The sequence below is a fragment of the Lepus europaeus genome, chromosome 16 (assembly GCF_033115175.1).
Source record: "Lepus europaeus isolate LE1 chromosome 16, mLepTim1.pri, whole genome shotgun sequence".
Taxonomy (NCBI): domain Eukaryota; kingdom Metazoa; phylum Chordata; class Mammalia; order Lagomorpha; family Leporidae; genus Lepus; species Lepus europaeus.
Window position 1 is genome coordinate 41,220,748 of NC_084842.1, and position 22,280 is coordinate 41,243,027.

Sequence of the window (22,280 nt, forward strand, 5' to 3'; positions counted from 1 at the left end):
CTGGGATCAAGTAGTTGGATCTTTGCCACCCACATGGGAAACCTGGATTGAGTTCTCAGCTCCCGGCTGTGACCCACAGCCCTCGCTATTGAAGGTACGTGGGGAATTAGCCAGGAGATAGGAGCTCTCTCTGTGTCTCTATCTTTCTACTAGATAGATAGACAGACAGACAGACAGACAAAGTGTTTTTTTTTTTAAAAAAAAAGAACAAGACTCTCTGGAGGTCTCTTACTTTATGCAGAACTTATAACCCCGTATGATGGTCAGTTGAGAGCCTTGTGTTCGAAGATGGACTGCTTGCTTTTTAAATCCTGGAGCCATGAGGGAGAAGTGCTTTGAGGGACCAAAAAGTCTCTAGGGTCTGCTTTCCAGATTGGTGATTTCCAGGGGCTATAAATGTGCTAAGCTTCTTGGGACAGTAGCTAGGGTTAAGAATTAAGGATTAGGTTCCCAAATGAGTTGATCAATTGGAGAAGCTGTCCGGAGTAAAGGGAAAGAAACGGCTGAACAGGAAAAGTTGTAAATGATACAGAGAGGAAATGATCATTACCACAAACACAGACTAAGCGATGTCTAGCCAAATGAGAATAATGAGCTGAAAATGAGCCAAGGAGGGCCAGCTATCACTTAAAATGTGAGTGTGAAAGTTGGCTGCATGAGCTGAGGCCCAGTTTGAAGAAAGTGTGAGGTCATCGTCACTTTATCATACCTTTATGAGACTTTGTCCCATTCTGGACTTCACAGTTTGAGAGGCACAGAGTACTTGGACATAATTCAACAGATAGAAATAAAGATGATGAAATTGTTGGAGAACAAGAACTATGGGGGAAAAAAAACAAAACAAAAAAAGATCTGGTATTATTTAACCTTAGGAAAACCAAGGAAAGGGGCTTAACTCTTCCAAATCACGAATTAGGGTTGAGAGTGACCAGTTGTTCTTTGTATTCTTGAAATAGGCTTAAGCTCAGCAGAAGCAGTGGATGGTAAGATAAAAAAGCAATCAACCAAAGTCCCCCACAACATTTCCCGTGATGAGTTAAGAGTCTGAGCAGGCTCTTGTGCCAAGGGAAAGATTCCTTCCCAAGGGCAGACAGAGCCACCCCAGTCGGGAAGATGGCCACGTGACAAGATGCTGGATGCAAAGGACAAAATGCAGGTTTAGAGCACTTTGAAAACAATACAGACTAGATTTGGAAGCAGCCCCAGCTCTGGCTCAGAGCTGTGATTTGGGTTGGGCAATTAACTTCTCTAGACTCACTTTCCTTGTCTGTAAAATAAAGGTTATCGCCCAGATAACTTTCACAATTCTGAAGTTCATATTCTACAGTGTTCAAGAATAACATGGTGGCTATATGTACCACGCTGGTGTTTCATCCCTGTGAAGGTAAAATAGTAAATGTGCTGGTGGGGGGGGGGGTGAGGATGTACCTTCAACCCCCAAATGGGACGGCATACCCCCCCCCCCCGTGACAGTCTGACGTCACAGAGTGAGCTAAGTAGGGGAACTGCAAAGTCCCTCTGGGGGAATATCTGGCTCTGAGGAAAAGACAGAAAGAGGATGAGAGGGTGTGGGAGATTTCTAAGAGGAGGGATTGATGCCTGGAGTGGGAGGGATGGGGGAAGGTGCTGCAGCCACGCAGGAACAAGGAGAGGAGGCTGTGGTGTGGACATCAGGATGTGCAGATTGCTATGGTCTGAATGGTGGTGTTCCCCCAGAATCCATATGTCAAAATCCTAACCTCAAGGTGGTGGTCAAGTGGGGCCTTTTCAGTCATTGAGGGTGGGGCACTCATGAACTTGACTCGTGCCCTTATTTTTTAAAAAGGCCCAAAAGAGCTCATTAGCCCTTCCCCCATGTGATGACACAGCCCAGGAGGCTCCAACTATGAAGGAGGAAGTGAGCCTTCACCACACACCAAGTCACCCAGTGCCTTCATCTTACACTTGTCAGCTCCAGAACACAGTGCAATATTTCTGCTGTTTGTAAGCCATCCAGTTCATAGTATTTTTTTTTTGCAATAGCATACAAATGGACTAAGACACTAAGACCTAAAGCCTTAAGTAAGGGACTATACAAAGCCCTCGAACCGAGTCTAGGCTCAAAACAGCAGAGGAGACCACTCAGAGGATCACCAGCCGACCAAATGCAACTTGAATCCAAGAAGACAGGGGCTGCCCTCAGGTAGGAAGAGGCTCCACTTCTTCAGAGACTGAAGGGTCTGAGAACAGAGGCTTTGGAGTGAGGCCGACTCGGTTCCCAGTTTGCCTGGGCCACTAGTCACGTGAACTTGGGCAAGACGCTTATCCTTTTTGGGACAGAGTTGCCTGATAATAAAATAGGGATACCACATTTATTTTAGAATACTTCCGAGGATTAATGGCCATTATGTGCTGGACACCTAGTAAGCCTGGGAAAACTATCCCGATTCTGATTCCGGCCTGGGAATGGAATTAGGGTGGGATAAAGGAAAGGCTGGTGACTTCATGGTTTATTGAAAGGGCCTAACCTGGCCCACCACCACTTATGATGTCAACTTTTTTTTTTTTTTTTTTTTGACAGGCAGAGTGGACAGTGAGAGAGAGAGACAGAGAGAAAGGTCTTCCTTTTGCCGTTGGTTCACCCTCCAATGGCCGCCGCGGCCGGCGCGCTGCTGCCGGCGCACCACGCTGATCCGAAGCCAGGAGCCAGGTGCTTCTCCTGGTCTCCCATGGGGTGCAGGACCCAAGCACTTGGGCCATCCTCCACTGCACTCCCAGGCCACACAGAGAGCTAGCCTGGAAGAGGGGCAACCGGGACAGAATCCGGCGCCCCGACCGGGACTAGAACCTGGTGTGCCAGCGCCACAAGGCGGAGGATTAGCCTGTTGAGCCACAGCGCCGACTCAACTGACTTCTACACAGAGCAGTCACTTATGTCCCCCATTTGATCTTTAGGCATGGTCGACTTTGAAATGGGTGTTGTTGGCCCATTTCCTGATTAAAAAAATGAGGCTGGGAGTAGATACTGCTTTGTTCAAGTTCAATTACTAAGTCACACACTGCATTGTGGTGGTTACTCAAGCTTCTGGCTCCAAAGTCCTTCCCTTTTTCATAGCATTTACTTCATGGGAGTGAAAGAAGAACACGGGAGACTGATTGATGTTTTAAAACTATAACCAAGAGAGCTGAGTAACTTGAGATTAAACTTGCCTTTTATCTGATTGCTGGTAGTTACCCTAGAAAGCACACTAGATGTTAACTAGTGCTTTATCCTGTTGAGCCTGCTCAAACTTCAGGGAGAAAGCCTGGAGCAGGGCTCTGAACCCACCCTTGCCCCCATGTGCAGGGTGAACCTCTACTGTTACGGCCATGGTGCCACCAATCATTCCAACATGAGCAAAGCAAGAAGTAGCTTAGCGTAGCTCTCAGTTGGTCACACCTACTGAATTCAGAGGAGTTCTGCGGTTGTGTCTTTATACAGGAACACTACCATTGACTTGCAGGCACCCCTCTGGCCAGCAGTGCTGAACACACTGAAAGATCATTTCTGAGTCACTTGGCTCTCTTCCCTTCTCAGCAGAGTAACCATCTCGGAGCTCGCTGGTAGGATCCTCCCCGGCCAGCAGAGCGTGCCTGTGGCTCCCCTTGTCTACTTTAGACACTGTCACAGGACCAGGCATGCACTTCCAGGGCGGCAAGGCGCCCTGCTTGCAGGCCCCAGAGCACAGATCTCCCCGGTGAGCAGTGCCGTCCTGGTGCCGCCTTCCATTCTCGCCTCAGACAGCACTCACACACGCTCCGAGGCCTGCTCTGCTCAAGGATCGGAAGAAAAGGGCTTTCATTTTCTTTTCTAAATAGTTGAGAGAGAGTCCTGCTGGAAGCATGGAATATGACTAAGTGATTTCTTAAAGTCCCTTCCAGCCGGTGATTCATCAGACGCAGAATTTGAAGTTGGAATGGACTGTAACACTCGGGGCCAAATGTCTCATTTTCACAAATGAGGAGAGCGAGGGCCGTAGAGGTTAAGAGTTGTGGGAGCTGCCTGCTACAGTGGAAAGGATATGGGATTTAAAGCTTGATGTTCTGAGTTTGAGGCCAAACTTTAGTGCTCACATGCTGTGTGACCTTGGGCAAGTCATTAATCTCCAGAGCCCAAGTTTCCATCCTTGTAAAATGGAAATAGTATTACCTATTCTGCCTGCCTCCCAGCACTGTCTTGAGACTCCTGGGACACCCTATTTATAAAATTCCCTACAAAATGCTATACGGTGCCTTATTGATATGTTGCACGATTAAGCAACTTATCCAAGGTCACACAATGGGAAACCCAGGAACTTGAAGACCAGTGTCGTTTGGTTTCCATCACACAAGATTGCTTTCTTGACATTTTTCCGGTTCTATGGTTATAAGATTTTCTCATAAGCCACCACACTAATTTGATCACCACATGCTTTCCTTTAAACCCTTAGCTATACATAGACTCACACTGTGGGAGTCCAGACGGGCTCAGATGGATCATAGGCAAGTACGAAGAACCGCTGGAGATACCTCAAGCAGCCTCCCATTACATCATAATCATGGCCTTCAGACCCCAGGCTAATAGCTGCCAAAGACTAGCCTTTCCATGTAGCTTCCCCTCTCGGTTTCATAACACCAGCTTGGACATCGGTGTTGGCTATTCGACAGCTTTTAATGGATGAGACTATAGCACGTACCCTGAGAATTGAAATAGGATGAGCATGAGCCACGGAGTGAAGTAATAATAGATATTTTAAGTTCATGCTGGACAGAGATTTGGGAACTTGTTTGGTGGTAATAGGTGGTTTACGGTGCCAGCTTGTGGTAACCCATAGAAGAGAGGGAGGAGACGGCAGCTAAGTCTCACGAATGAAGTGTGGGCCCAAGGGTCTTGTGTTCCCATGGACCACTAATGAGAAGGGGCCGTTTCTCGGAGCCCTTTTATCATTTCTCATGTACTGGAAAAGATGGAGCATGTTTCATTTGGCCCAGTATTAATCACAGGGTGTACTAAGTCCTCAGGAGGTTGACCAGACTCAACCCTCCCACTCAGCAGGAGACATGCACTCACTGCCCAGTCTGATATTCCGTGACCCCCTGGTTCAAAGGGGTGGACTGGCACTTGCTTCTTTCCCGCTGCCCCCACCCCCAGCTTGCCATGGGAGATCTTTCTTTCAGTTGTTGAACAGAGTAGGGTCTCTTCTCCAGCAATGCTCTAGGGTCTTTGAAGAGCACAACAGATAAATCCCACCTTTCCTTGTATTCCTAAGCATAAAGAGTTTTTGCAAAGTTTCAAAAGTAACGGGGAGGTCAAGCTGATCATAAAGAGAGAGCACAGCTCTTTGCTCTATGCAGTAAAATAGAATAAAAGAGCAGGGGGAACCCTGTGAGCCAGTTCAGCCAATGATTTCCAAGTTAAAAAAAAAGTTCAAGTTGGAGCCATGTGGTCTCAATAAAGTAGTAAAATATATTTTCTTTACCCTACACTTCATGTGCCCATAACCTTCCTTTTAAATCATCTCGAACCAGCCCCAAATCACTCTGACCGCAAATCATTTGGTGGCTTTGGTCTCCAGGCAGTGGAATGTGCTGGAGTAGACGGGGAGTCGCTACCAAGTGCGCTCCAAGGGAGCTTCCACTCCCTTCACTCAGGCACACAGACCCCAGCAAAGCCTTGGAGAGGTTCGGGTGCTGAGATAGCACATGACATCATAACTCAATCATTCAGGAAAAAACTGCTAGGGCTGCAGAATCGCACAACATGCCACAAACCACAGTGGGCAGATAAAGCCGAAGAACAGCTTTCCTTACGAAAACATTCACAAATACCACAGGCAGCTGGCAGAGACACATTTAATTACATTTACAGAAACCCATTGTATCCATCAGCCCCACCATCTTTGGAAGTGACCACCAAATGGGAAGGTCACTGGAGCCCGCCTGTGAAATGGAAAAGCCAGGAGAGCCTGAAGTTTGTGTCACTGCATTTCATAATGCATGTTACCATTAGATTTGACCCAGCTGTGAAATCATTTGATAGGCTCCGAAAGGATTTCCAAGTGAACTAGCCCTCAATAGGAACCTACCTTTAAATTGATAGTGGGACGCCAAGTGCAGCCCAAGGTGCGAGGGATCAATTATTCAATTCATGATTAATTTAAGAGACACTCAGCTTGTCCTGAGCATAAACAAATCTCTCGCGACTGCCATCTGCCATCACATCAGAGGACCCCGTCTTGTATTTTGCAAGTGCCACTAGAGCTTTTGTTTATTTTTTCAAAGAAACTGTTCAAAGAGTTAAGTACGCAGACTTTAAAGGGATGGTAAGTGTACCGGGTGTGCCTCAGGCACCTCAGTTCAACATGTATTAGCAAAGTATGATTAAAGCTCAAAGGAATAAAAATCAACCAAGTAAAAATACTCTTTTTAAAGGGCACTTAGCATCATCTTACAACAGTTGCTAAGTGGGAGTTTTAAGGAAGACTGCAGAACTTTCTATGGGATGAGAAGTTGATGCTTAAAAGTTTCAATGTACTCCCTCATTTCAGCCCTGAGCATGATCACTGATTCTAGCCTGTGATTTCACCTAAGTGGAAGGAGACTTTCTGTAGCAAAAAGAAAAAAAGACACAGCAAAACCACACAACAAACAAACGAAACCACTGTAGTGATCAAAGTACACCGTATGCCTTCCCTAGAGGAACAATGAAGAATTGCATAGGATCCATACACATGAACATCTAGTAGCGGAATCTTTTCAGAAACGTGTTACTTTATAGCCTGTAAGGTATCTGGCGGCAATCTTTTTCATCAGACACCCAAAGGTGACTTTCCATTTCAGCTGCAGGTAGGGGAAGTTCAAATGCATGCTCATGAAACCTCTAAAACAGTGGGAAGGGGAAAATGCAAGACTCTCTGGTTACTGAAAATAACCTGTTTGCCATTATGCGCACAATTATAAGCTAGGACTTGCTTTGTCAAATTGCTGGGTTCAGCAGAGATTTCCCATGGATTTATCAGCAACAGAAATAAACAAGCATTCCACTGAGCTCCACTTGGAAGTGAAAGAAGGGATATTGAAAGTCTTTTCATCATGTGCACAGAAATTCAACTGAACCTACGAAGATGTGAAGCTACATTCCAGTACCCTGATGATTTTCTTAGTCATCAGCAGTGGAAAAACCTGGACTTCGGAAAGGACAGCCCCCTTCTCAAAGGGTCCTCTCCACTGCCCTTTGCCATAAGCCACATCACTCTCCTCTTTCATCCATAGCCTCTTTGCCAGTGAAAGCAGGGGTGACTTCAGAATCCTGGAGGTGCTCGGGGTCCCTGTGGTGTCAGCAGATTGGGGGAAATCTGTCTTTAAAAGTCGCGCTGGTTACTTTTGGATTAGTTCATTTCAAGAGGTTTCCCAGACCGAACATCCCTATAACAAGCGACAGCGCTGCTTTCCATAAAAACTAATGGGCACTGTCAGCTCCACGGAGTAGTCTTTCCATGGTAGACGAGTCTTTAGGAATGCATTCTTCCCTATTGTGCTCTGCTGGCCACTTGTTCCCCGAGAGAGGACCACAGCCAACCACAGGGACCTCATCCAAAGGACTTGGAGAACAAGAGAACTGGGAAAGGAGCGATTTTGTTAGACAAAGGGCTGCCATCCAGTGAAACCCCAGAAAACAAACAAACAAATGTTCAGGTCATTGAAGAGCCACAGGTGTGAAAGCCACTAGATCTCGCACGGGAACCGCCCCCCACACCCCACCAAAAAAAAAAAAAATCCCAGGAGACCAAGTGTTTCCAGCTAAGACTTCATTCAGCAGCTGAGCGGCTCTGAGGCTGTCAGCAACTGACGGCGTCGTCAAAGATTCCGCCTCTTTCAACCAGGGATGCAGCAGAGAGAATACAAACACACCGAGTGCGAAACTGCTCCAGGCGGAGAGAAGAGGGAACGCGTAGCTTCTCTCAAAGTATCCGCTCCGCACGGGAAGGGGGCGGGGGTGATCGCACGCCTTCATCCCCTCCCCCATGCCAACTCCAACAACAGAAAAGTCCCGCGGAGCAGGACCTTCCATCCCGGGCCCCAGGAGTGGGTCCCAAGAAAGGATCTGATGGGGAGAATGGTCCACAACCCCAGGGGCACGCTTCTCCCGAGGTCCTGCCGCCGGGCTCCCGTGCACCCCTGCACGCTTTGAGGCAGACACTTACCGGATGGGGCAGAACGCACCCTGGGCTCCCAAACACGGTCTGCTCTGGTCCTACCGATCTCGCCGATGGCCCCGGCTTGCAACCCAAAAGCTGAGAATGCAGTCCAGTTTGCAGAATATGGCGGAGAAAATTAACGGGCAGCCGCGTTGCCAAAAGGCCGGCACCTCGCAGCCTGCGCGGAAGACGTCCCGAGTGGCGCCGGCTCGCAGGCAGCCGCCTGGCGGCGAGGCAGCAGCGAGCGCGGCGGGTGCGGGCGGCCCGACTGCAGCGAGCCGAGTGCGCCGCGTCCCGCCGGGGGCGCGTGTGCGCGCCGCCACAGACCGGGCTGCGGGGAGGGGAGAGGGTGTGTCCTGGGGAGGAATGCGGTCGAGGTCCACAAATAGCTCCCCTCGCCCCCTGTGCTGATCGCTTGACTTTGCCCGCCGTGGCGGGGAGGCGGGCTTGCAGTCACCCACGGCGGAGGTAAGGAGCGAGTTCCCTTCTCAGGGCGCGCCCTTTCCTAAAGCCCTCTGTTCCTCCCGCGCTCAAGACACCTTGGCGGGAAGTGCAGGCGGCAGCCAATAGTGAGGTGGTGTTGGCTATCAAAGCAATCAACGTCCTTCCTCATCCTCCTTCTAGACTATTCCACGAGGGCCAGTTTTCATTGATCCTCTCCATCTGTGCTCTCTCTCGTTGAGCTAAATGGCTCCCCTGACGGTGCCTGACCGCTACCCTATAAATTAATTACCACATTACACCCGAAGCCCCTGGGAAGAGGAATGCCAGAGTAAATCTGGCCTTTGTTCTTTTCCGTGTTGAACAAGTCTGCCATTCATCAAGTCCTTCCACTAACACCCAGGGAATGCAGGCCCCAGGTTGCAAGTCCTGGAGAGAGGAGCACGTGCACGCCTCTGGTTGTCCCACAGCCTTTCCTGCAGCCTCACGTCCGAGTGGCTCGCCCACCGCACCGACACCACGGAGAAACACCACGCGCCGCGGTGCCCACACCTCCCTCCTTGCCACCTGGCACCCACCGGCACGCAGTGCTCCACTCGCACCCTGTTTAACAGCTGAGCTCGCTACTCCCAGGTTTTCCCACCTTTCAGTCTCAGAATGGCTTCTCCTTGGCCCCTCCAAGAAACCAAAATCCAAGTTTGTATTCAGAGGTGTAAAGGAGAAACTCATATAAGATCCATGAAGCTATCAATTCTCATGGAGCGTGGGAAATGTCAGCCAGGGCAGAGCCCTGAAGTCAACTAGGAACCATGTCAGAAAGAGCGTTCCAGAGATAGACTCATCCGGAGAGGTCTGAAACAGCGCAAAAGGTATTTGTGAAGTGAAAATAAAATGTAAAACAAACAAACAAAAGATACATGCTGAACTCTTAAGATTTATTTATTTGAAAGGCAGAGTTGCAGAGAAAAGAGGGAGACTGAGAGAGTGAGGTTCTATTTCCTGCTGGCATTTGGGCCAACTTCTACTTCGCTCCCAGGCACATTAGCAGGGAGCTGGATTGGAAACAGAGCAGCCAGGACTTGAATTGGTGCTTGGACATGCGATCCAGCATAGCAGGCCGTGGTTAACTGGCTGTGCCACAACACTGGTCCCTAGTGTGTATCTTTAACTAGTATTTGTTATCCCGGGGAAGTGATGGGTCATAAAACATCGCATTTTTCTCCCTTATTAAACTCTCCCCTTCCTTTGGGAATCAATGTAAAGTTAATAAAAATGAGATTGTTTTTCAAACTGAAAATATTCTGGGTTTGGCAGGTGCTGTCCCTCCTTGTACGTCGTTAGGCCCTTTTATGTTGCTTTTCCTCTACACTTCAGCTGTAGAGTTTTACTAGGGTTGTTAAATAACAGAGGCAAATGCTGTTGTTCATCTGAAAGCCATCACAGGAAAGCAGGGTGGTCTCCTGGGGTGGGTCTCACTGAGATACTTTCCAATTCCTTGCCATCTTTCTGTTCTCCAGAAAGGGCTGTTAGAACAATCTTTCTTGCGAATGAGAGACATTTTATTGATTACACACCCAGGCAAAAGCAGAAGGAGAAATTAAAGGTGGGGGTGGAGTCCTGTGTGTGATCACCATGAAGGCAGAAGCTGAGCAGCCCCTCCACAACTGCCGCTAACCCTGTGAGTGTTTCAGAAGGCTGAGGCGTAGTGAAAACATTGAACGTGCTGAAATGTCTTTTTCAAAGACGACATTGTGTTTAGCCGTCCTGTCTGCTGGTGGAGATGAGGAGAAAGGACAAATGAAGGTTTTGCTCTCCTGCATCCTGTACACTACCTTCTGGGTTACAACGATTGATGGTGCCAAATGTTACTGGAAACTGCCTCTTGTTGCTAAGCTCTGCCCACTTGGTTGTGCCCCGGATGAGAACGGACCCACCACCAGAGTCTCTTGGGTCAAGAAAGGGAGTGAAGATAGTGTTCCTCAATGTGTGAACAATGCAGCCCCCAGGAGAGGTGGGGAGAAGTGGAGATTTTGTTGAAAACTTTGTTGCAAGCATGCAAGTACCCTCTATTGGAGTGCCAGTTTGAGAACTGGCTGCTCTGCCTCCCATCCGGTTTCTTGCTAATCTACCTAGGAAGGCAGCAGAAGATGGCCCAAGTACTTTAGCCTTTGCACCCATGTGAGTTGAATCTCCAGGCTCTTGGCTTCCACCTGGCCCAGGCCCGGCTAATGGAGCCAATGGAGAGTGAAGCAGCAGATGGAAGATATCTCTCTCTCGCCCTCTCCCTAATTCTGCCTTTCAAATAAATATTTTAAAAAGTGTCTGGGGGGCTGGCGCTGTGGCTCACTTGGTTAATCTTCCACCTGCAGCACCGGTATCCCATATAGGCACCGGGTTCTAGTCCCGGTTGCTCCTCTTCCTGTCGAGCTCTCTGCTGTGGCCTGGGAAGGCAGTGGAGGATGGCTCAAGTGCTTGGGCCCCTGCACCCGCATGGGAGACCAGGAGAAGCACCTGGCTCCTGGTTTCGGATTGGCATAGCTTTGGCAATGGCGGCCATTTGGGGAGTGAACCAATGGAAGGAAGACCTTTCTTTCTGTCTCTCTCTCTCACTGTCTAACTCTACCTGTCAAATAAAAAAAAAAAAAAAAAAGTGGCCCCTGCCACCTATAATGAAGACCTGGATAGAATCTCTGGCTTCTGGCTTTAGCTTGGCCCTGCCCAGGCTGTTGTGGCTATTTGGGGAGTGAACTAGGGGATGATGATAGATATCTCTCTTTTGGTTGCTCTACCTTTCCAGGAAATAAATAAATAAATAATCTTGAACAAAAAAATGCAAACTGACAGTGCCCTACTCAGAACTGTTGAAAGTAAAATCTCTTTATGGGAGCCATGAAAATGGTGTTTTTAACTAATTAATCACATTAATTTGAAAGGCAGAAAGAGATCTCCCACCTGTGGTGCACTCCTTAAATGCCTAACTGTAGGGCTGAGCCAGGCTGAGGCCAGGAATCAAGACCTCAGCGTAGGTCTCCCAGGCAGGTTTCTGAGACCCAACTGCTTGAGTCATCAGCTGCTGCTTCCCAGGATGCGCATTAGCAGGAGGCTGGAATAGGGAGCAAAGCATGGGCCCAAACCCAGGCTCACTCCTATGGAATGTGTGTATTCCAAGTGATGCTTTAGCCACAATGCCAAACACCTGCCCCAGGTTTTTCAATTTAATGCTCTGAATAAATAATACATTCATACAACTTTAAATAAAACAACATTCACTATGGCCTCCTTTTTTTTTTTTTCTTTTTAAAGACTTATTTTATTTGAAAGTCAGGGATATATAAAGAGAGGGAGAAAGACACAGAGAAAGATCTTCCATCTGCTGGTTTATTCTCCAAATGGACACAACAGCCAGAGGTGGGCCAGACCAAAGCTAGGAGCCAGGAGTTTTATCTGCGTCTCCCATGTGGGTACAGCGGCCCAAGCACTTGAACCATCTTCCATTACCTTTCCAGGCCATTAGCAGAGAGCTGGGTCAGAAGTGGAGCAGCCAAGAATTGAATCGGCACCCATACGGGATGCTGACACTACCGATGGTGGCTTAACCTGCTGCACGCTGCACCACAGCACCAGCCCCTATAGTCTCCTTTCTACCAGGGGTCCCCATAGACCCAATCTGCACCCCCATATGTATTTTTTTTTGACAGGCAGAGTGGACAGTGAGAGAGAGAGACAGAGAGAAAGGTCTTCCTTTGCTGTTGGTTCACCCTCCAATGGCCGCCGCGACCGGCGTGCTGCGGCCGGCGCACTGTGCTGATCTGAAGGCAGGAGCCAGGTGCTTCTCCTGGTCTCCCATGGGGTGCAGGGCCCAAGCACTTGGGCCATCCTCCACTGCCTTCCCGGGCCAAAGCAGAGAGCTAGCCTGGCAGAGGGGCAACCGGGATAGAATCCGGCGCCCCGACCGGGACTAGAACCCGGTGTGCTGGTGCTGCAAGGTGGAGGATTAGCCTATTGAGTCGCGGCGCCGGTGCCCCCCCATATGTATTTTATACTGCTGACATTAGTTATCTCTATAGACTTGCAGGTTTCTTCGTACAAATATGAATTTTTCTTAATTTCACAGAAATCTTCTGTGTAGAACAGTTACTGGCCTTTATCTTGTTCCTTCACTTAAATGTACATGACTGTTCTTTCCATAGCACATTTGATTTTTCATTCATTTGGAAAAAAATATTTCTTGAGCATTTGTCTGCTAAAGGTTGAGCCCTGGTGCACGTGCCCTTGCACAGCAGCAGACAGACTGATGGAAGTTTCTGCCTTTGACATTTCTATGGGGGGGGGGCAGGTAAGACAGACAACATACATAATAATTAATTGTATATTGTGTTAAAACAAAATGAGGCTGGCACCGTGGCTCAGCAGGCTAATCCTCCGCCTAGCGGCGCCGGCACACCAGGTTCTAGTCCCGGTCGGGGCGCTGGATTCTGTCCCAGTTGCCCTCTTCCAGGCCAGCTCTCTTCTGTGGCCCGGGAAGGCAGTGGAGGATGGCCCAAGTGCTTGGGCCCTGCACCCCATGGGAGACCAGGAGAAGCACCTGGCTCCTGCCATCGGATCAGCACGGTGTGCCGGCTGCAGTGCGCCAGCCGCGGCGGCCATTGGAGGGTGAACCAACGGCAAAAGGAAGACCTTTCTCTCTCTCTCTCTCTCACTGTCCACTCTGCCTGTCAAAAATAAAATTTAAAAAAAAAAACAAAATGAGAGTAATAGAAAAATGGAGCATGTTAACAGGAATGGGGAATTTTAGGTGCAGGATTATAATTTAAAACAGAGTGGCTGTTTTGAGAAAGTGACATATGAGCAGTCTGGATAGTGGTGAGGAAATGAGCTTTGGGGTTATCTGAGGAATATGGTGAGGCGGGTATAGGGAAGAGCTGGTGCAAATGCCCTGAGGTGGCAGTCTAACTAGTGTCCTGGAGAAATGTCAAAGAAGTCAATGTGGCTAGGCAGAGAAAGTGAGGTAGAATGTTCATAAGAGCGGCAACGGGAGAAGCAGATCATGCATGGTGTAAGCATTTAGCTTGTTCTCTGACAGCAGCGGACAGCAGTTGGAGCCATCCTGAAGAGACGAGACATGATGCAACTGAGATCTAGCAGTGCATAGAAAACGGGCTCATGTTTAACGTTGCATAGCATTGTCCTGGACAAATGCACCACAATTTATTTAATCAGGATCCTACTGATAGACGTTTGAGTTGTTTCCAAAGTTCTGCTATTAAACAATGTTACAAACATCCACACATGACATGGTACACTTGTGCAAGTGTATCTACGGTATGAATTCCCACCAGTGGGATTACTAGATTTTGCATTTCTAATTTTGATGGATACAGCCAAATCGCCCTTCAAAAGCTGAACCAATTTACACTCCCGCTAGCACGGTTCAGTAGTGCTTTGTTCCCCATGGGTTTGCCCACAGAGTGCGCAATCAGCTCCTGGACATGTGCCAATCTGATAGGTGAGAAGTGATGTCTCAAGATAGTTTGACTTGCATTTCTCTGATTTTGAGTGAGGTTGAGCAACTTTTTCATGTGTTAAAGAGCCAAGTCTACGTCCTTTGTTGTGGTCTCTCTGCTTTTATACTTTTCCCATATTCTGTTGGGATCTTAGTCCTTTTCTTTACAGATTCTTGAAACTCCACACACATTAAGGAGATTAGCCTTTTTGTTATGAGTTCCACATTTTCTCATTTTGCCATTAGTCTTTTGACTTGGGCTTATGGTATCTTTTGACAGACAAAAGTTTGATTTTTGTGGTTGGTTTTCTCGATTTTCTGATGAGTCATAGTTCAAGACCTTTCCTATTCTATATAGTCTGAAGATTTTATTTTTCTAACATTTATATTTTTGACCCACTTTTATTTTGGCTTAGTTTTCAAGGTAGTAAGATATGGATCCTGCTTTATTTGTTCCAATTAATGATCCCATTGCTCACTATCACTTTTTAAAAAAAAATTTAGAAAGATGGTTGAAGTATTTGGCCTCTGCCACCCACCTGGGACACCTAGATGGAGATTCTGGCTCTTGGCTTTGGCCTGGTCCAACCTCACCTATTACAGCCATTTGGGGAGTGAACCAACAGATGGAAGATCTCTTTATCTGTCACTCTGCTTTCTAATAAATAAAATGATTCTTTTTTAAAAAACAACTTTTTTTGTGACCAGCTTATTTCATTTAGTACAATGGCCCCAAGGGTCATCCATGTTGGACCATGTGACAGGATTTTCTTCCTTTTCATGGCTGAATAATATTCCATCGTATGTATATACCACTTTTTCTTTTTTAAAAAAAAAGATTTATTTATCTATTTGGGAGTCAGAATTACAGAGATAGATAGATAGATAGATAGATAGACAGACAGACAGATCTTCCATCAGCTGGTTCATTTCCCAAATGGCCACAACAGCTGGGGCTGGGCCAGGCCAAAGCTAGTAGTTTCTTCTGGGTCTCCCATGTGGGTGCAGGAGCCCAAGGACTTGGGCCATCCTCTGCTGCTTTCCCAGGAGCATTCTCTCATTACAGCTTTTGATTGGACATAAGCAAGTAATTGTAGCATAGTCACTTTGTACAACTCTATTTTACTAAATTCTCTTATTTATAAATATGTTTCAATTCTCTTATATTTCTAAATATATTGTAACAATCTAGGGGCAGGTTTCGGGTTAGCAGTTCAGATGCCTGGATTGTGTATCAGAGCACCAATTTCTCCTTCCAGCACCCCATTCCTCCCCCCTGACAACGTAGACCCTGGGACATGGAAGTGATGGCTTCAAGAGTTGGATCCTTGCCACTACGTGGGAGATTAGACCGAGTTTCCAACTCCCAGCCTCACGCCACTGCAGGCAGTGGGAGACTGAACCCACAGGTGGAGATTTCATTCTGGCTCCATTTTGCTCTCTGTCTCTGTCTTTCAAATGAAAGACAAATGAAAAAAAAAAAACATGAAAATGAACACACACTGTCTACGTATAAATTTCCACACTTAGAATTTCTCTTTTCCAATTTAATTGTCTATTAAGCATAGTTAGATAGACTATAATACACTTCTTAGTAATAAGCTATTCTTGCATTCTGGCGATAAACCTCACTTTGTCATGGTAAGTTTATTTACGGTGCTGGTAAATACTGTTTGTAAATAATTTAAGGTTTTTACAATGATATGCATAGTTGAGATCTAACGACAATTTCTTGTTTTATTGCATTGAGGTCAAAGAATATTGCTCATAGTGTTTCTAGTTTTTGGAATTCACAAGCTTTTCTTTGTGGTCCAATTTATCACCAGTTCTCATGTGAGTTGTCTGGTCACTTGAAAAAAGCAACACTGTCTATATTTTCAGGCCACAGAGCTCAATAACATGCACCTTATTAATGTCATTCATATCTCTGTTGAACTTTGGCTATTTTGACTTGATATAACACAAAGAATTTTCCTTTCTGTTTATTTTTCCTTGGGTCTTCTGTCATTTCTGCTTTGGAAGGTATCTGCCATGTGATTTGATGAATATGCATTTCTAATCATTCATTTCCTTTAAAAGTTTATCCCTCAGCATTCAATGTGCCCAGTTTCTGATTATATTTATTTGCTGGCCTAAATTCTCCCTCACCTGCTATAAGGTCATTATCTGACTTTATTTTCAGTTTCCTTTGCCTGGTGTGTCTTTTCTGAATTCTTTCACATGTTTTGAATGGCTTAGATCTATTGGATCTCTCATGTACAGGAATATGACAGACACAGCTCCTTTGCCTGCAGTCTTGCTCACCCAGGTCCTGAACCTGCTATTGCAGAACAATGGAGACAGCTTCCTGCTGTTGCTGTCCAGCCAAGTCCCTCCATCTCAGACAGAGAATTTTTTCCTGATGCTTTGTGAGATTCTCAACTCCTAGTTTGTGCAAGCCTGCTACTGTGTCTGTACTTTAGGCTTCTGTTTATAGTATTTTTTCAGCAATCTCTATTGCTCTTTTAATAATGTGAACAACTATTTCTGGATTGGGCTTTAGGACAATTATTTTGACGGTGATATAATTAATACCTTACTCGGGGAAGTTTACACATGATCTCTGTTGAGCCATCCAATAGTTCTGTGAGTCAAAGCAGTTATCCCACTCAACAGATGGGGGAATCTGAGGCAAGATGTCTCCAAAGTGTGTTTTCTCGTCGTTTCTCCCGTGAGTTGCCAGACAAGTTAGCTTTCAGCTAAGCTATAGCTGGTGGCAAGAGAGATATTTTCTAGGGCTCAAAAGGCACATTTTCAACTGACTAGAAACTTGACTTGACTGTCTTTTGCAAACACTGACGCTGAAACACCGGCGAGTTTACTTCGGGAAAGTCAGGAAACTGCTTCTCTGGGGAAATGTTAACAGTAAGAAAGATCCCCATCTCTCTGGGACAGTGTGAGTGTGGCCCGCCGCACGGCCAGGGTGACAGGACAACCCCTGGTGCCCCCTGCCCCTGCAGGGCTTGAAGACTATCCCAGGGGGTCTGGGTGATTTGTTTTCAAACTTTGGCCAGGGAAGACTGATCTGTCAGGTGATTGTCATCAGTGGTGTTCAGATTGAAAAACACAGAATGGATATATGTAACACGATGCTGCCTGATGGAGAAATTTAAGACCCAAGTACGGCAAAATCCTCCTCTTTGGGGCTCAGGGACACAGAGGTTGTAACTGACTTCAAATTGTCTCATGTTAAAGGAAACCTAAGAATTTCCATATTTTTCCTTTCTAGGCTGAAAGAAAAAAAGCGGGGAGGAACATGAAATTCTTCCACATTGAGACGTTTCAGGATAATATTTTCTTCTAACTCGAAATTCCCAGGTTGGCTTGAAACTCAACATCTGAATCATGCTGACTAGCAAGACGTCGCTTGAGCAAGATTGGAATTCTGAACATTCTTAGAGGCTTCATAAAATCCCTGAAATGATGGACAAATGCTTATGTTGTGGTCATGCACAGAAAAGCCCCCTTCTGGTTTGGGATTGGGTTTGTTCGTCTTATATTTATAGTATCGACATTGAAGGAATGCAGAACTTGGCATGAGGGAAAGAACGGGAAAAGGATGGACGGACTGCAGACCAGGTTTTGGCTGCATGTGAGTGAGTAAGGGTGGGGTGTTTTGTGTGTGTGTGTGTGTGTGTGTTGAGCTGGAGCCTACTGGGCAGGGCAGAGGGAGCATCTGAGAGTTTTGTTCATTTATTTTTAAGCAGAAGCTTCTTCAGGTCTGTGCTGTGGGAGAGACTGGAAGAATTGTTTCTTTCTTTGTTAGCAGCACCATCTGTTTACAATGAAGGCTTGGCCTCTTCTTCTGGTGCAAATAAAAACCCTAGGGTGCCCATGTAAGTCGGACAGATGGAGCATGCGTTCACAGACCTGAGGAATCACCCTCTGTTGCCTGCACAAGGCTCTCACGGCAGATTTACACAGCATCCTATCCCCACATAAACTCAGGAGCAAGCTTCCGAGGAGCAAAGGTGGGTCAGAGGTCAGTGGAATTCACAGCCCAGGCGGCTCGTCCGCCACCCGGTGAAGTGATGGGACCCCTTGGGTCACATTTGCCAAGAGAGAGGTTGGACAGATGGCAGAGAAGCTGTAGAGTAAAAATTCCTTTCTCTACTTGTCATGGGATTCTTGCGCATCTGGGAGAGGGACATACACACCAAAAGAAGGAAATATGGAAATATGGTCTTTGCATAATTATTATATTTGGCCTCAAATTCCAGATAAAGACATGTTTCCATAAACAGCAAAGCATGGAGTAAGCAAAAATAAATGTTAAAAGAAAATAAAAAAGAAAACTATATAGTACCAACTATCAGGACTGTGGTGGAGGCAGGAGGGAAAGGAGCTGAAAAGGGGAGTAGGAGTCCCCTACTTTCTCATTCTGCTTTGTGCCATTTCAGCCCTGGCTGGATTTCACCTCCAAGCCAGGGATCCTTATTCTCTCCCCAGACATGAGGTTCAGGTAAGGATTTGGAAGACAATGACAACGGTGAATAAACTGCATATCTTGAGAAATTTTGCTCATGGCGAGAGAAGTCACATCATACTAGCACATGCATGTCATTCTTCATTGACTCTTTTGAACCTGCCCTCTACTAGGTTGTCTGGTAGAAAGCCCAGGCTAAACTTTCAGAGGTTTATCAATGTCTGGGAAAGAGAAAAACAAACAAACCCATAGGCATTTGGAAAGCTCAAGAGAAATTAAGTATGGATTCAGTGTGTCAGGTCCGAAGATCTATATGTTAAAGAAACATACTCAACTATTTGATACAAATGAACCCTAATACCTACTGGAAGAATCACTAGTCTAGAATATTATGTCATTTTAAAAGAAGTAGGAGGGGCCAGCACTGTGGCATTGTAGGTTAAGCCTCCACCTGCAGCGCGGCATCCCATATAAGTGCTGAATTCAGTCCCAGCTGCTCTGCTTCTGATCCAGCTCTCTGCGAATACACCTAGGGAAGCAGCAGAGGATGGCCAGAAGTCTTGGACCTCTGCCACCCATGTGGGAGACCCATATGCAGTTCCAAGGCTCTTGCTTCGGCCTGACCCAGCCCTGCCCACTGCAGCCATTTGGAGAGTGAACCAGAGGATGGAAGCTGTGTGTGTGTGTGTGTGTGTCCCTCCTTCTCTCTAACTCCGCCTTTGAAATAAAATCAAATAGACCCAGCGACCAGCAGGGAAGAAACACCATCTTAATCAGGTAAGCAAAGGCTGTTTTGGCAGATGCATGACTAAGGGATTTTATCAAAGGGATATTTCACACTGACTTCGAGTATGGCCTGGAAGGTTGGCAGGAGCAGGGCACCCCCTTAGGCCCATGAAGCACTCCCCACCCCTCTCTGTCACAGCACACCAACTTGACTTGCTGAGGCAAAGCATTGACCAACCCCTGTCAGTGAGGCAGCTGGCTCTGGGAACACCAGGGCTCTCGCTATGGATGGGGGAGTCATGTTGGGGGGAGAATGGATCTCCTGCTCCCTGGGATGGTGGGAGACCTACCTCCTGTGAGAGTGGGAGTTCTTTGGACTGTGCAATAGGAGTGTGAAAGGATTGATGGGTCTTTGGGAAAGCGCTGTGTCTGGCTTCAGAGGCTCGGGGTTCCACTTGCACAATGAGGAGCATGCAGATCCTCTGTGTGGTTCACACACCCACATAGGTGAGGTGGCTAGACACTGTGTGCTCACCCTAGGGGGCTGGTTCACCTCAGCAGAGAGGTGCTGACACTGCGATTATGCCATCTGACACGATCATATCCTACCCCTTGTTGACAATAGAGGAGATCTACCACACCCAACTTGGGTGTCATCCCGGATGCTCACCCCACCCTCAAGCACTGGCTGGAGATCCCTGGCCCAACCCAGCCTCTGTGTATCCACTGGAGGACATATACTCCACCGAGCCACAGGCGGGGTATTTCAAAGGTAAAAGCTATTGAGGAGAAAACCAGCAAGTGCTTCCACAAAAGCCTAAAAATAAATGTAGAAATACAAGAAACATCAACAAGGAAAACAGTATGACTATTCAAAAGGAAACAACAACACTTCAGTATTGGTGGGAATCTGAGGACGGACTGATGAAATGTCTGAAAATTAATTCAAAGGAATAATCATAAATTACTCAAAAACACAGAGAAGTAAATACATGTGTTAAAGAAATCCATAAATGACACGAATGAAAAAGTCTGCAGGGAGATGGAGATAATGAAGAGAAATAAAACTCAAATATCAGAAATGAAGAATTCAGTGTGTCAAATAAAAAATAGGGTGGAAAACCTTAACAACACACTTGGTGAGCAGAAGAAAGACTATCTGAGCCAGAAGACACAAATCTTTGGAAAAGTCTCGGAGGAGGAGAAGGAGGAAGAGGAGGAGGAGGAGGAGGAAGAGGAGAAGGAGGAAGTGGCAGCCGCGGCAGCAGCAGCGGAACCAGAGGTGGTGGCGGAGAAGAAGAAAAAATAATTAGAAAATCTGAAAATAGTGTTTGATATTTATGGGATAATATCAAAACAACCGAACACAGGGTCTTAGGATTTCCTGAAGGTATAGGAAGAGAGAATGGATTAGAAGGCAAATTCAGTGACATAAAAGCAGGAAACTTCCTTAATTTGGAAGAAGATAGGTACATCCAAGTATAGAAAGCACATAGTACTACTAGTAAACATTGTAAGATCTTCACCATGATACATTATGTTTTACTGCTGAAAGTTTGACTATAAAGAACAGATTCTAACATTTACATAAGACAAATGCCAGATTACCTTCAGAGGATTTCCAATTAGACTGACAGATTTCTTATAAGAAAACCTACAGGATAGGAGAGAATGGAGAGAAATAGTCCAAGTCTTAAAACAAACAAACAAAAAAACTGCAATCCACAACACTATACCCAGCAAAGTTCTCATTTACAAATGAAGGTGAAATAAAGACCTTCCAAAACAAACAGAAATTGAAAGAACTAGTCACCACTAGTCAAGCTTTACAAATGCTACTTAAGGACAAACATAGAAACAGAGAAAGATTAGTCATCACGAGAGAATGTGAAGGCAGAAAACCTCCTAGTAAAAGTACTAAGGAAATCCAAAACAAACAATAGGAATATTCACAGGAAAATGGCAGGAACAAGTCATTACTCACTAATGATAATCTTGCATATTTATGGCTTAAGATTTCCAACTAAAAGATACGGACTAGCTGAATGGATCAAAAAACAAGATCTATCCATTTGCTACCTACAAGAAACATACCTCACCAACAAAGATACATATAAATTGAAAGTCAAAGAATGGAAAAAGATATTCCATGCTAATGGAAAGCAAAAACAATCAGGGTGGCCATCTTAATGTTAGACAAAATAGATATGAACACCCAATGCCAAGGTGACTGGCTACTTAAAAAAATTTTAATGAAGCTAAAGGGAGACATAAACTCCAATGCAAAAATAATGTGGGACTTCAACACCCCACTTTCATCAACAGACACATCAACTATACAAAACAATCAATCAAGAAACAGAGCTAATTTACACTGTGGACCAAATGGACCTAACTAATATCTACAGAATGTTTCATCCCACAGTTGTAGAATATACATTATTTTTATCAGTGCACAGGATTTTCTCTAGGATAAGAAATATTTTAGGCCGTAAAGCAAGTCTCAACAAACAAAAACACAATGAGATGAACACAATGGAAAATGGAACTGAACACAATGGAATGAAGGTAGAAATTAACTTAAGAAACTCTAGAAAACATGCAAACACATGGAAACTGAACAACATGCTCCTGAGTGAATGGTGGGTCATGGGAGAAATTAAAAAATTCCTAGAAATGAATGCAAATGACAATATAACATTTCCAGAAACTGGAAATTATCAAATAAATGACCTAGAAATTCATCTTAAGGACCTAGGAAAACAAGAACAAACCAAATCCAAAATTAGCAGAAAAAATTAGAGAACAAAACTGAAATCAAAGAAAGATACAAAAAATCACTGAGGAGTTTCAAGATAGCGGAGTAGGGAGGGAGCTTACTGCTCTAATCCAGGAGAAGATAGTTTAAAAAAAGTGGAGAGTGCAGTCTCAGGGAAGAGTTAGGGAGAAA

At 45.8% G+C, this 22,280-nt stretch overlaps 1 protein-coding gene across 2 annotated transcripts in view; it reads right to left on the reverse strand.

The window, feature by feature from the left end:
* The window catches only part of PALLD (palladin, cytoskeletal associated protein), a 446,867-nt gene that overhangs the window by 304,500 nt on the left and 120,087 nt on the right, over positions 1–22,280 (reverse strand). The window contains exon 1 of one of the 2 annotated variants that reach the window (XM_062213618.1): positions 8,202–8,421. The exons of the other annotated variant lie outside the window; for it this stretch is intronic. The gene's annotated coding sequence lies outside the window, so the exon portion shown is untranslated. Of the gene's footprint in view, positions 1–8,201; positions 8,422–22,280 lie in introns of those variants that run through there. 2 annotated transcript variants of the gene reach the window in all.